Genomic DNA, 13,168 nt, shown 5'->3' on the forward strand with positions numbered 1-13,168 from the left:
ATAGAGGAAGAAAAAAAGAGGAAGAACAAAAGAGGCAAAAACCTTTTAAATCCCTTGCACAGAACACATCCTCTACATTCGCCTTAAGCCCATCTCCCAGTGCCCAGATGAAGGCACAGCATGGAAATGCCTCCACTTGGGCAGAGCTGTGTCAATGAAGTGGTTAAGCAGGAAAGTGCCTGCAGCCCAGCCCTGCTGGCTGGCCAAGCACTGCGGTGCTGCTGGCTCCAGCTTCACTCTCCTCTTTTGCTTTTCGCTCTCTCGTGCCAAGCGTAAGGATCTGGCCTGTTCCACAGCCTACCTTGCCAACACAATTGTGGTGACTCACTCAACAGCTCTTCATCACATCACATTCTTTCAATGGGACTTCATTTTGGATGGCACCATCTTCAAAATCTGATGGTGTGGAGAAAGGCAAGGAAGGCATAACTACATATGCATGGTGAAGAGGTGGGGGGCTGCAGGGTTGAGTCACAACTGGGGGGTGATCCTCACTTTTATTTCTTTTAACTCTAGCAGTAGATAGCCAAATCTGCAAACAAGAAAGCAGGCTCAGCTCAAAGGAAAAAGAAGGCCCTCATATCACTCCTTCCATCAGGCTGACACCTCTTCATCTTGGGGAATTTAACATCTGTTACATAACTCAGAGAACATGTGGTTATTTTCCAGGCTTATTAATAGCTCAGAACCTAAGACTGAAAATGAAAATCATCAGCAGCTGCTCCAGACTTCACCTCTTGGCAAAGGAGGTGAGAGCAGGTACAAGGGCTGGCTGTGGGTCAGGGCTTGCCTTCACTCCGAGGCTCCTCATTACAAGCCATAAAGGACAGAGTTTGGATGGCAGAACTGCTGCTGGGACATCTGAATCTCCAGACTTTCCTCACATTTTACATTTCTCTCTGTAAAGGCACATCCCATGAGAGGAGGCAGAGAAGAGGTTCGCAACTATAAGAGTGGACTGGAAGAATGAATATGCAAGGGAGATGCTGCTTTACTGTCCCTCATGCAGATAAAGCATTTTTATTCATCAGGAGTTCAATAGCATTCCTGCACTAGGAAGCAGAAATCCTTGGCGCAAGAGCTTCTTTCAGACGGTGCAGAGATGGCTCCAGGCAGCACAGCCCACCTTCTGACTCACCACTGGATCATTGGAACTGGCATGTATGCCTCACCCTAGGGACTGCATGTCACAGCCTTCATGTGGTCGAGAACCACAAGGCATCTAACATGCCCCAGGAGATGTGGGGTCACAGATGAGGCTCCTTCTGCAGCCCGCAGCTGGGTTTGCAGCTGATTCAGCCATCTCCAGCAGAACTTGCTGGCTTCTTCGCTCCCAGCCCAGAGCTGTGGGTTACCAAGCTCCTCAGTTCAGGCCCTAGAGAAATTCCCATGCAGACTTCAATGACCCAGTGCAAAAAATAATAATAATGAATCAAGTGAACCGCTTCTTTCAGTCTGAATTCAGTGAATTCATCAGAGGATCCAAAACAACATTTTCAGACCAAAATAGAAGATGCCATCTTGGTAAAGACATATCAGCTTTGCCTTAACATAGCTAAGACTTTTTCCCCTCCTCCCTATAACTCTTCCCTCTCCATCCAGCTGAAAGTTCACTCACTCTTACTTTCACGAGCAGCTCATCATACTTTTCCCAAGCTAATCTCACCACATGGATCAGAAACAGACCCTTCTTTCTTCCTCTGCACCTGGGTTGGTCCTGAAAGCTCTGCTGGGAGAGCATCACACAAGGGAAACTCCCCATGGAGTTTCAGGGCTGGAAGAAATCACTGTCTGCATGGGAACAGCAACAACAGCCACAGGACAATTACACTGCAGCAGGAGTCTGCAGGGAGGGGAGAGGCTGCTCTTGCTATGGTCTGCCTGACATCAGCCTGACATCACCATCTGGCAGTAGTTTCCACAGCAATGCATCTTGAAATGGGTGCAAAATGTTGCCCAGGGAGATGAGCCTGGTAAAGCCTCTTGAAAACATTCCCTACAGTCCAGAGATGGTGGGTTTTCTTGCATGGGATCTTCCATCCCAACTGTTCCTTTCCACCTTTGTACCTTAAGCTGCAGGGCAGCAACTGTAGGGCCAGTTGGGTGCAACTCAGCTGATGAAGCACAAATATGGAGCCACGGGGAAGCAGGGAAGGATACACTGAGAACTTCAAAGCTCTTGAAGGTTTAGAAAAGTCTAATTATTACTGTTAGCCAACAATGAATTCGTGCATTATTCACAGCCTTTAGGAAAAGCAACTGGCAATGTCAGAAAAATTGTAAGCCGAGGATTTGGAGTAAATGACCTCCTGTTCTTATTGTGCATTTGCCACATACTGGAAGAAAAACAGGAAAGAGCTTTGCCAAGGTGTGGGGAGCAGAAAGGGAAGGAAAAAAGACCCAACAAAAAAAATGAATTGGATTTCGTTGGCAGAATTAAGACTTACAAATTATCACTGCTCTGTTTCTCCCCGCTTCTGTAATGTAATTGCTGTGTACTAAGGCTAATTCACCAGAGATGCTGCTGCCGTGGAGGTGGAAGCAGCAGCTCATGGCTCTGCACAGAGCTGGTGGCTCCTCAACCAGGACTGCAGGCAGCAGCATGGGAGCCAAAAAGAAACAGGGTTTAGGTCAAGATCTAGCAGGGCTGGATGTAAGCAAAGCTTCATTAGATATTTATTAGGATGGCGAGGCTGGACGGCCAGAGATATAAATATAGAATGGCAAACAGTTATTTTGAACTCGGAGCTTCGGTCACTATCAACCAATTGCACAAATCAAGCCCTTGGCATATAGGAGATGTCCAGGCTTAATTGGATAGCACTCAGTAGTTATTCTAGCACACAAATACACTCATCCATCTAACTAATGATGCTGCTCCAATCGCATTTTTACAGATTACTCCTGATATCCATAACTTCCAGTTATGGCCACAAAGCCACATTTAACCCTAACCCACACCGCTACTATCTATACAGGAATCAGCTTAGCAGGAGGTATTCAGTGATGAAATGTCTGCTGAAGAGCAGGTCTGTCATGGAGTGATAGAGATGGGTCTGCTCTGCAATGGGGAAGAAAAGAATCACAGCTTCAATGGGCTCCAGGGCCCTGATGGAGCTATGGATGGGATCCAGGTGAGCTGCCCTCAGAGCTCTGTTAGTGATAGAGCTTCAGCCCAGCATTCAGAAGCACAGGAGCAAGATGGGTCATAGCAGAAAGGTTAAGTGAATTGTTTGCAATGTTTTTCATTATGGATGAGGTTGGATAAGAAGGCAAGAAACAGAGATAAATAATCTGTTTTCATAACGGAAGAAGCATCCAATGGCAATCTCAGAGAGACCTGTCTGATAGATCTACCCATATACTAATAAACGATCTGGGGATTGGGAGAGTGTGAGGACAATGAAATACATCATCAACGCAAAATTGATTGGGATAATCGAAGCCAGAACTGGTCGTAGCAGTTAAAGAAAAGCTCACAGAACTCAGTGTCTGAGAAATAAAATAACAGCTGAATTTCAGTGCCAAACAGTGCAAAATAATGCACATGGAAAAAAACAGCCCATAGTCTCCCTACAAAATGGTAAACCATCAACTCGTCATTACCGCTTATGAAGGAGTTACTGGAAGGAATATGGATGGTTCCCTGAAAACATTAACTCAAAACTCCACATGTTGGATAATGTGAGGGAAAGAAATAGAGGACAAAATTGAAACTGTGCTGTTATCTGAATCATTGTGCACCTACAAGATGAATACATTTCTGCTCAGTGCATCCTAGAAAGGAAATAGCAGAGTGAGAAAGGCTGAGAGGAAGGAAGTGAAGCCGAACAAAGACAGAGAACAACTTCTATGCAAAAATAGAGTAACAGAGTAGGACCCTTCAAGCTGGCAAAGCGGTGTTTGAAAGGGATGTAGGAGACTCTCAACAGATCAGGATTGTATTACATCCTCATCAACATGGGGAAGGTCAACAGGGGCAGACCAAGGAGGTATCCAATGAAACTAACAAGAGAAGATTTTAAAGAATGCAAAGGAAGTATTTTTGCAAGGAGTGTACAATTAAGATGTCGAATTTCTGCCGGAAGACTCGATGGTGCTCAAAGGCAGAAATAGGTTCAAGGAGGAACTGAATAATTCACTGAAAATGAGACAGGCATAGCCCCCAGCTCAGGGAGCGTCTGTGAGTGATCAATGGAAGCTGCAAGAGAAGGTATATGCTGCACTTGCACTCTTCCAGCATAATAGGTGAAATGGGAATCTGTTCTCACTGTATTATACAGTATCTATATTGAGGCATGGAACTCCCACACATTTGCCCTGGGACTGTTTGGGGTTTTTTTTCTGCTGACATAGAGGGAAATGTTTCCTCCTGTATCTGCTGGACACTGAGAGCGGAAGTCATTCTCCATCAGACTGCAGAAATTTTGTATGGATCACATTTTTTGACATGAAGTGTTCAACTAATAGTCAAGAAAAAGCCCCGTGAGTCATCAAATGCGACCCTATGCTTTGCACAGAGCAGGTTCTTTTCATAATTCACGCTATTAAGCCCAGCTAATCTGTCATTTCATATCCTCTATGGTGGATCTAACTTAAGCACATTATCACATAATATATATATATATATATTATTCTCAGGGACTTCCAAGGGCTTGTCTTCAACAAACTGCACCACAAGGATGGCTCTTCTGCCTTGTCACATACTTCGGTAGCATTGTTATCACTGATCTATATTACCAGTACAACCAACAGGCCCAAAACAGCATCCAATGGGTTTTTAACAGCAGATATGGGGCAAGAGCAGAGTCAGTATTGCAGGGGGTTAGCAGGGCTTTTCAGTGCTGCCTGATGCCTCTCAGCCTGGACAGAGCCGTAATTGTTTTCTCAAGCATTAAATGAGACCTGAGGTGCATTCCCTGTCATCTTTTGTGCCACAGATGATATAAGCTTGTATCGCTGCATCATGAAACCTCTGTCTGAAGTCACACAGTTCAGCTAGGCCATAAAGAGCAGTGACAGTAGTGTCCACAATCTGTCTTATTCTTGTACCCCAGAGAAAGCCGTGTCTCTCATAAACGACATTTCATGAGGAAATAAAATATTTATCAAACTTCCCGATGACAGCACTGTATGATTTTGTTCCTTCAATCAGCAGGTCACAGCACAAGAGCACTTTCAGTCCGTGGTCCAATCTGATGGAGAAAAGAATCAATCTACCCTTTCAACTTGCTTGCCAAGGGTGAGGATTCTCTAAAACATCTCAATCTTCTTCCCACTCCCCATGGCCATTGGAGCCTGAACCCCAGGGCTGGGCTGCACCAGCTGGGAGCAATGGCTCTCCTGCCTATTTGTGACACCCATCATTGCATGATGGACTGTCTTGCCCATCAGGACCATGATTTTGTATGGACCTGTGTACAGCGCCATGGGGTGATGCCATGCAACCAAAGCTTCCCAGCACAGTCACAACTCATGCATTATAGTCCATTAATGTGTACTAGCTCAGGTCCCTGTGAGCAGCTTCATCTCCACCACCAGCCCTTTGGCCAACGCAGAACTCCAGCCCTTCCCAGAGCCAGCAATTGACTCATCCTCATCCAACACACTCCTGAGAATGGCTGCAAACCCAGAGCCACTCCCTGGTGTCAATCCTGGGTGGCTGTGGTGTCACACACTGGATGAGCAGGAAGCATCCTTAGGGCAGGTGGGTTCTCCTCCATGACAGTGCTGGTCATAGAACAATGGGCTTTCTCCTTCTCAATCCCCAGAAAACCTTTATTCTTCTCAAGTTAACCCTCTCCTATCTTCATTGACTGATTTACCAAAGTGAATTTGCAAGGGAGCAAAAGGAAAAATACATCCCTGTTTAATTTACAGTCCTTCATACGCCAGACCATTCCTGTCATTACTCTTGCAACAGATCCTCCAAGGGAAACTCCTGTAAAACCACCCAGGGGCATCCTGCCAGCTCCCAACAGAGCATGTAAAACTCCTAAGACTCCATTAATCCACCCTGAAATAGGAGCCAGACTTCCAGAGCATTTGGGCAGTTCTGAAGTCAATGCTTTGGTGAAAGCCAGGAATAATTCAGGGTCATTCCATTCCTGAGCAAACCAGGTCTCAGCATGAAAGGATTTAAAGGGTGAAACCTCTATCAAGTCAGGCAACATCTATACGTGACTACTGAAAACCTGCTTTCAAGGATCCTCCCCAAGGGCTTCTGATGCAATTTGGCTTGACTTTATGTAATGGTCAGACTCTGGTAGACAATTGATTTCCAGCAGTATCTGGGTGGCTGTGGAAAACAAGCTGTACATTGTCTGTGCAGCCTCTTGCCTCCCTCCATTAAAACACAGGTTTTAGCTCACACATTAGAAGTAGCTTAAATTCAAAGATAAAGGAAGAAAAAAAGAGAGAAGTATCAGAATCCTGAAGGAAAAAAAAAGAAAAAAAAGGATGAAAAAATCAAAGAAGAAAACACGGCAGCAGATGGTGGATGAGCTGCCCTGAAAGGCCACCTGAATCCAGCTCAACCACTGATGATCAGCGCTGATAACCCCACATGTGGATTACAGTGATGTTTATACCTGGAGCACGCTGCTCAATAACTGCGTGGTTTCATTCACACCATACGTTTTTACCATCCGAGACCTCTGTGGAATGTTACGACTACGTTTAATTTATCATACTAATTCAATCTGTAATATCCTGCCAGAGACGTAGAATGGGGTTGACACATGTCCCTTGTTCTGAATAGAAGAATGTATTTAAGTCTAGCAAATAGAAAGAGCAAATTCAGGTTTTATCTCAGTCAGATCCATTTTGGAACCTTCCTGCTCCAGAAACCCTGCTATTTTTCTTTTGTTTAAAGGTGGTTGGCAAAGAGAAAGCCAAAATGAGAACTGTGTCTTTTGTGTTTCTGCTCTATCCGGTGTATGGAGCAGAGGAAGTAGGAAAGGTTATTACCTACAATAGGAAAAGAATTACTTTTCTGCTCTTTCTTCAGAAATTCAGGTCTTGCTTGTAGAAGGAAAGCCTTGAATGGATGGAAAATGACAAGCAGAGCAAATTGCCTTTCAGGACTTTATGAAGCTCTGGTCTACATGCCCACTCAGACTGGTCTCTCATGTTACCAAGGGACCTGGTGGAAGCTCAGAGGGAGGAACAAACTCTGGGATTACAGAACACTTATTGCCCTTTTATGTTTGCAGAACGCAGACAGAACACCAAATATGCCATGGGTTGGCCAGGTTCAAGTTCCAACCCACCACAGCCCCCCAGCATCTACTCAAAGAGGGAGGGACCAGCTCAATGCTATCCATCACCCATAGCCAAAGAAAACAAAGAAAAGGGGGGGAAAAGGACCTTTTCATCACCACAAAGAAGAGCCCAAGATCAATTTTCTCAGCTTGGAAAAGAAAACCTTATGCAGGTCACCTTTAATTTGAGTGATGCCAGGTGAGCTCTTCTCTGCTTGCGTCTATCTGCCAATCCCTCTAATTCCTTTTGTCATCGTGGTTCAAGTGCGTTATTGAAAGGCACAATGCGGAGTTTAATTATGGAGAACAATGAGCTGGATTACACCAACTGCTGATCTCAAAAATAGCTTTTTTCCCCCCTCCTCTTTTAATCACAGTGCTCACAGAATTAGAATGGGAATCCCAAACCCAATAGTCCTATCCTATTGCAGAGCAATGGCCCTGTGCTCTTGTCCAAATCATCAAATCATGGAATGGTTGGGTTGGAAAGGACCTCAAAGTCCATCCAGTTCCAACCCCTGCCATGGGTTGGGTGCCCCCCAGCTCAGGCTGCCCAGGGCCCATCCATAGCCTGGGGCACCTCCGGGATGGGGCACCCACAGACCTGGGCAGCAGTGCCGGGGCCTCATTGAAGGAGAAAGATTCTGGCCATGGTGTCAGAGTTGACTCAGTTGGGAGTCATTCCTCATGGGCTCAGCTCAGCAGCTCCTCCCTCCCTGCCCATTTTAAGGGGGTTCTTCCTGGTGGGGGTTTGCTGGCACTGGCAGCACCAGCACCAGGCTCCATACTTGGTGGAGACGTTAAGGTCTGGGCCTGGGAACCAACATCCCATGCCAGGACACATTCCCTGAGAGTCAGCAAAACTTTTCAGCCCTTCATTTCATCCTATTATTTCTGCTGATGGCACTATAAATAATTACTCCCCACCCTCCGCGTGCTCACAAGGCTTGAGTCACTTTGCTGAACCAAGACGGATGTTTTGCTCTCTCAATTTCTGCCTGCTTCTATTTCTGGTGGCTCTCACATCTCACCCGCTGGGTGTCCTGGTGTGCAATGATACATGGCAGGGGACACGTTCCCATTGCTGCCCCTTGCTGGGGGGCTCTCCCCCACACTGCAAAGTCCCCACCACTGCTGGACCAACCTGCAGCCACCAATGGGTTTTCAAGGTGTTTTCTTGGGCACATTTGCTCACAGCCTCACTCGGATCCCAGACCAAACACAGAACTAAGGGCACTTTCAAGGTTCCTTGCCAGGTCCCTGGAGTGGAACAAGGCAGCTATTATCCTGCACCGAGTTCCATCACCGCGTCACCCAGAGCCTCAAACAGTTCAACCAGCACCTGCACACATCTCAACAACAACACAAGAGCCACCACCGAGAGGAACCCAGACAAGAAAAGCAACAACCACATAACCCCGGGCACGCAGCGCTTGTTCTCCCCCCCAGCCCTGCACCCCCGTGAGTTCATTGAAGAGCCTGTGCTGCGGGTTTCTCTCTCCCCAGCAGCTTTGATTCTGCTCACCAGCAGCATCTCCTCCTCTCTGAGTCTATTTCCCAACTCATTGCCGCGTCCAACACACCCAACCCCTCCAAGTGCACTTGCTCAGCTGTTGGGATGCTGACACACACAGCTTCGCTTCCCTCGGAAGCTTCCCCGTCCCAGTCCTCTCTCACTAAGAGCAATTCGTACTGCTGATAAAAATCACACTTCTCTGCCCCACTGGAGAGCCCCCGAATTCCCAGGTGCCATAAGACAACGCTGAGTTCACAGCATCTCCCCCGCAAACCCTCCGCAATGCCAGCAGGCTGGAGTTGATGCTGGTGGATTAATGGAAGGACTCTTTTTTGCTGTGCTAACGTCTCAACACGCCATACACAAACAGCTTGTCCCTGATTTACGGGGAGCGGTGGCCACCATCTAGCACTGCTCAAGGAGATTAGTGGCTGCTTTTCCAACCTTATTTCAAGGCTCGAGGAGGTTTGCTATTTGTCAGAAGTGTTCCTAAGCTCAGCCAGGCACCAAGATGAATGTTTGCTTGGCAGAGCTTCTGCTCCCATTGGAAGGGTGAGGACCCCCACCCACATGGGACCCACCTGCAAGGAGGAGAACCAGCCTGGGGGTCCCAAACATGCGCTTGCACCAGAGATACAAAACATAAAGAAATGGCTCTGGAGCATAGAAATATAAATGAAGAGATCGCTCAGGTAGGAGTAGAAGGGGGAGAGAAAAATCAATTGGGGAACGTGCTGGTTAGCAGCTAAATGTTCTCCGCCAACAACGTTCCCAATGAAAGGCGATTTATAAGCCCAGCAAAAGCTGCTGTGGGCTGTGCTGCTGAACAGACGGAACTCCCAGGAACGGGACCCGGCTTCCTCGGAGCGCTCTGCATTGCGCATGAAAGGATACGGCCAAACTCTTCACCTGGTGCACTTGGAGGGGAGGCAGCGGGGAAAGGAGACGAGCGGGCAGCCGCGGGGGCAACTTCTGCCGTGACTCGTGCTGTAGGTAACCAACTTATCTTCCACCGAGGGCAGCGCTCGGATTTAAAGAGCGAGGGGAACGAAAGCATCCAGGGCACGCAACGGGGAGCGAAGGGTGAGGGAGGGAGGAGGCTGAGCCCGGGGTCCCCAGGAGGGCACCGTGCGACCCTGCCCAACCCAGCGCGACTCTGCAGGGATCAAATGGGAAGGGCTGGGGAATAGGGAGAGAGAGGAGAGGGGTGAAGCCACGCGGCAGCCCCTGCCCCCAGCTCGTACCTGCTGCCAGGTGAGCGGCCGCCCCCCGCCATGCCGCCGTGTCCCGAGATGGTCCGGAGGAAGCGGGAGCACCCGCAGTGACTTGGGGAGACAGAACAGAGTACAGGCATTAATTAAAAGAGTCTGAAGGCTCCCTCCTGCTTGCTCACTCCGTGTGTTGGTTTTTTTTTTTTTTCAGTACCAGACCGGATTTAAAGGGCTAGAATCCCAATTTGATGCTGCTCCCCGGGAGCGGAGCTCTCCGGCCCTGTCCTGTTGGCTCCGGCAGCAGCTCAGCGCCCGTGGGGACCATCGTGGCTATTCGGTGGCAGCTGGAGTTCCTCGGTGGCAGCAGCAACAAACTGTAAATCAAAGCGTTGGAGAGCCGGCACGGCCGCTCACGAGCAGCGATGCTATTGGCAGTGCATTGAGACGGAGAGCCAGAGGGAGGAAAGTTTGCTCTCTATGAGCTCCTGGCAGCACGGTGAAGCAGGAGGAGGATCTTGCCCCTGGTCTGAGCACTGTCAGCTCCCTCAGATGCTGGTGTCAGTGCCCAAAGGCTCTGCCCTGTGTGCTGGATGGCCACAAGAAGGGCTACGTCACCCCACGGGAGCGCTCCCATTTGGACATAAGGATGCTCAGTCATGCCAAGGCAGCTGAAGAGGAGCTGGTGCTGGTTGGCGGTGTGAGCTTCCCAGCCATTGGGGTCCTGCAAGAGGCCTTCAGGTCTCCATCACAGTGTCCATCTCCAGCTCTTGGAGCATCCTGACCTTCCCACCATGGCACGTACCATGGAAAGGTGCAGTCAGGCCTTCCTGGATTGCTTTCCTTTTACTTCCCCAGCAAAGAGGTGCAGAAGATTGAGAGCAAAGCACGGAGAACAGCTTGGTCCAAATGTTGAGTTCAGATGGAATAATCAAAGGGGAGCAACTGGGAAAGAAAGAACTTCATCTCCTCTTTTTTCTTCTTCTTTTTCCCTCAGTTTGGGCCCAAAATGCAACTCACTCTTTCTGCTCAGAGCATCATGGCAGATGCTGGCTGTGTCCGATCCATCTCCTCCTCAAACTCAGGGCCGACCTGCATGTTCTGGCTTTCTCTTTCCCTATTAATTACACAAAGCAGTGGATGCCAAAAGGAAAAGCTGGTTTTCATTCCACGCCACAACCCAGTTCCAAGCTGCTGAGATAAATAGCAGGTTTTTAATGAACGAGGAAACTACCAACATGGAGGAAGGCAAAATGGGGAGGGAGAAGAAGCGCATTTGGGGCCTGGTCAGGGAAATTGCGTTGAAGGCGGAGACGGAGCCAAACTCCAGAGCAAAGCAAGGCTTTGCAGCACCAGCTCCAGGAGCTGCTCGTGGCCGCGTGCAGGATGGTGCCGCAGGACAGCTCTGCAGAGCCGCACTCAGGCTCTGTTGGCCATGGGCCATGCTGGGGAACGGCGAGGCTCCGTCTCATCGCAGTAGCCTGTTGACATCCATCTGGCTCCTGGGAGGAAAGAGAAAGCGGCTCCGGAGCCTGCTTCCCACGGGCCTTGGGTACCGCAGCTCCAATCACGCTGGACTCAGGCTGTTTGCACCGTTCTGTGAGGATTTCACCCCAAAACTACCTGTCCGAACCGCTTGCGAGCACCTCCACAGTTAACCTGATAACAAGCAGGGCTACCATTCCCCAGCGGAATGCCGAGGTTAACCACTGACTGCAGATTTCTTGGCACTATGTTCTTTGGGAGAGGATGTGGGGATGCACTTTTCTATATAAAGAGGAGCACCAGGCGGAGGTGAAATGCCAGCACTAACAGTACGTCCCCAGAGCCTCCAGCCCGGATCGCTGCTTCCCTGTGTGCATCTCAGAGTTGTTGTTCCTTTAATTATTAATCCCTGCATTGACGTATTCAACCATGCATAGGCTTCTAAAGGGTGCTCTGATGTAGCAATGAAAAATACATTTCCTTCTCTCCCTTAAAACTTGTCTCCATTCCATGACCAATTTTATTGCCGTTCCGCTCTAATTTTAAATAGAACGAGAAACATTAAGGCTTTCAATTAAAAGATCCCTTCTGTGATATACTGAGATGTAGCCTGCAGTATGGGCCATGAGTGTCATATTGTGTGCTGAAGTGGGATGCTGCCTGCTACCTGATTCCCACCTCCACTGTGAGGCACAGGGCTCTCCATGGCTCTGAGTACTGTGTGTAGGAGCTCCTCATCAGATGCCATCCCTAGTGAAGGGCAAATAGACCTCAGCATGATGCAATCCAGGATTTGGAGATCATCTTGGCATTTGGTTCTGAATTTTTCATCTCTTCCCTTTTCTTTGTGAGGGGCTGAGCCGCAGCTATGGCACAGATGGTCTCTGCAATGGAGAAGGAAAATCCAGAAACTGCCTGTAGAGCCACTCTCATTGACAGCACTGAGAAGAGCCCTCGCTGATAGGATTGAAGCGTTGGGTTCTTTGGAAACCATTAGGTGTGAAATTCGGTCTAACACAGGTTTTACTATTTCTTCTTTTCTCCAGCAACCCAAGCCTTGCACTTCCAAAGTCCATCCCATGTCTTTAGGGCAGAGCTCCCCAGCAAAGCAGCAGCCATTCAGCCCAAGGCAGAAGCCAATGTTTGCAAATATTTGCATCACCAAAGTACCAGCAGTGTCAGACATGGCTGCCCAAACCTGTGTCAACAGAGGTGGCATCAGCACATCCTCAGCAGCTGAGCCCCATTGCAGCTGACAGACAGACACTGCTCCACGTCACCAGCTGGGGCTCAGAGGTGGCATTGCTGCCATGCCTCTGTCCTGGCAGGACAGACAGACACCATACTTACATCAAAAATGGGAAACAGTAGGAATAAATTTTGCTCCATCAAGTTTTCCTGCTGACTTTTCAAGCCTAGGTGTCTGCTGCGGTGCGTGCCAGGAGCAAGGCATGAGATGCAACCCAGCAGGGATGCATCTGGACGCTCATTTCCCTTCTGTGGGTTGCTGCTTGCTTAATGGAAGTGGCATCACTTTGATTTCATTAACTATGAGGATGTTGGAGGAAAGCTGCTCATGACGCTGGGGAAAACAGCAGGTTTCTGAGGATAAGATGAAAAGACAGAGCAGGGTATTACAGCGATGTGTGAAAGTCATCACAGCAGAGGCATTTAAGGAGAGAATTGCTGCCAGGTTG

General features: G+C 48.6%; 1 protein-coding gene across 1 annotated transcript in view; it reads right to left on the reverse strand.

Moving 5' to 3' along the window:
• The window catches only part of CALN1 (calneuron 1), a 91,148-nt gene extending 80,631 nt beyond the window's left edge, over positions 1-10,517 (reverse strand). The window contains exon 1 of the mRNA XM_015880964.3: positions 10,023-10,517. The gene's annotated coding sequence lies outside the window, so the exon portion shown is untranslated. The remainder of the gene's footprint in view (positions 1-10,022) is intronic.
• Between the last annotated feature and the right edge of the window lie 2,651 nt (positions 10,518-13,168).

Source organism: Coturnix japonica, chromosome 22, assembly GCF_054131305.1.
Source record: "Coturnix japonica strain WE chromosome 22, WE-NBRP24, whole genome shotgun sequence".
NCBI classification, from domain to species: domain Eukaryota; kingdom Metazoa; phylum Chordata; class Aves; order Galliformes; family Phasianidae; genus Coturnix; species Coturnix japonica.